Source organism: Limulus polyphemus, unplaced genomic scaffold, assembly GCF_000517525.1.
Source record: "Limulus polyphemus unplaced genomic scaffold, Limulus_polyphemus-2.1.2 Scaffold8565, whole genome shotgun sequence".
Lineage (NCBI taxonomy): Eukaryota > Metazoa > Arthropoda > Merostomata > Xiphosura > Limulidae > Limulus > Limulus polyphemus.
Window position 1 is genome coordinate 10,814 of NW_013674175.1, and position 2,277 is coordinate 13,090.

Sequence of the window (2,277 nt, forward strand, 5' to 3'; positions counted from 1 at the left end):
CTCTCTCTTTTTTAACATTTTCAAGAATTTATTAAAGGAAGATCCTATATTAGGACAGCAAGGAGCTCATAAACCAGACAAAATCATAGCAGCAGCCGTTTTTATCTCACAGTATAAGCGTAAAAACGTTAATAAAGTAACAACAAATATCTATTAAATCTGTAAAGTAACAAATACATATTAATTATTACTCAAATTATTATTTCAGTCGTTCTTAATTTATCAAGCGTCTATATTCAAAGAAAAGCCAAAAACCATGGTTTTTATCATTAAAAGAAGATATAGTCTAAAGATGCTTTACGGCATAACCAGGTTTTATTTACCCGGGTCTCTGGGCAGTTGCCCCCCCCTCCCCCTGTCACAATCTGTAACAAAAATTGTGCTGTTTTTCAACAGAGAGAGATACTGCAGTGCTTTCAAATGGTTTTCTTGTGAGTTATCAGTTATGCATATGTCATTTGTGTACAAGTTATGATTAACTTCTTTGTTCCCCAGTGGCACAGCGGTATGTTTGCAGAATTACAACGCTAGAAACCGGGTTTCGATACCCGTGGTGGGTAGAGCACAGATAGCTCTTTGTGTAGGTTTGTGCTTAACTTTAAGCAAACATAACTTCTTTTGTACTACACCTCCTAGGAACTCGCTTGTGTCACAGGTTTATAATGCTTAAAATCGGGTTTCAATACCTGTGGTGGGTTTAGCACAGAAAGCCCATTTGCATAGTTTTATGCATAATGATTTGAACAACAAAATAAAGTTGCCTCTTTGACTCGTAGAATAATTTCTTCAAACTTTGCCATCTCCTAATTCTGTGGCGTAGAGTCGTTTTTTGCTGATGTCTAGTAGTAGTAGTACTAGTAGTGAAGTATTGATAAAGGTTGAGATTATAAGTGCTCCAAGTTTCTTTTCTTTTTTTTTTATTTTCGAGAAAAAATAGTGAACTCGGGTACGTAAATTTATGTGCGTGTTACTAGAGTTAGGGCTGCGTTTTGTTGAATTTATTTTAAGTAGTATTAAATTTAAAGAAAACAGTTTGCAATCGGTCATCGTATAAATAATAAAGTAAAGCTAAATATGAGTGATGATGTGGTAAATTGTATCTCCTGTACAAGTTTTATCCCTAACTAATTTTGAGTTAGTGTTCTCTTTCCCTTCTTTTTCAAGTTTTTGCTAACTTTATTAATCTGACTATTTGTTTCAACGGAAAGTTTATTCGTAAGTATTCCATGTTATTTAAACAGCATAACTCAAAGTTAATTTAGTTTGTTATTGCTAAGCCTAATAAGTAATACAGTAACATTAAATATTACACTTACTGACTTAGTACTACTAGTAAGCTTACTATTTAGTGTTATTAATACTAGTAATAGTACTACTATTAATAACACTTACTACTATTAATAGTAGTAATAGTACTAAGTGTTATTGCTGTTAGTTTCCAGTTTAGAAATACCTTACATATTATTATCCTTTTCACAAGTCATTAATTCTTTATTTGTTTATATTCAACACTTTTAAGTTTTATAATTATCAGGACCGCCTATAATATAGGGGGGTAACGAGGGGATTACCCCCGGGGTCGTCAGGGGGCCCGTACAAATTGAGTTTTTCAGAGTGCATTAAAAACTTTGCCATGAAAAAGGCTTTTCGGAAAGTTGCATTTTATAGTTAACTGATATTATTTATGGGGGGCCCATATGTACATGATTACCACTGGACCTGGAAAAACTCGGGGGGCCCTGATAATTATAAATAAAATGACATTAACTCAGAAAATTAGTACTGAACAAGAGACATTTGTGTAGTATTTCATTGCCGAATCCAAGAAAGTTATAATTGCTTTTGCACACAACATTGATTTTATTTTCTTAATCATTGACAATCCATGATAAAATGTGCCTAATTCTGAATCTCATCTATTTATACATTTATTGCTAATTCAAAATATAACTTTTGTAGTATAGTTTTAAGTTAAAATTGTGAGTTTCTGACTGTTGTATTTTTGAAATTGTGTATGTATTTGTTTTAGAGCAAAGTCACATTGGGCTCTCTGTTGTGCCCAACATGTGAAATTGAACCCTAGATTTTAACATTGCAAGTCCATGAATTTACAAATGTCCCATTTTTTTTGGGGGGGGGGATTGTTCTGTTATATATATATATATATATATATATATACACATATGTATACCGTTAGGTTAGTTAACTTTAAAATTAAATTACTTAGTTAGTTTATTAATTTACTATTATTTACTTCTAGTTTGTAGGTTAGGTTAC

The 2,277-nt window shown here is 32.1% G+C and overlaps 1 protein-coding gene across 1 annotated transcript in view; it reads left to right on the top strand.

Annotated features, from left to right (window-relative positions):
• Positions 1-379: 379 nt before the first annotated feature.
• The window catches only part of LOC106475428 (zinc finger protein 91-like), a gene marked incomplete at its 3' end in the record, with an annotated part of 11,862 nt that continues 9,964 nt past the window's right edge, over positions 380-2,277 (top strand). The window contains exon 1 of the mRNA XM_022379536.1: positions 380-431. The remainder of the gene's footprint in view (positions 432-2,277) is intronic.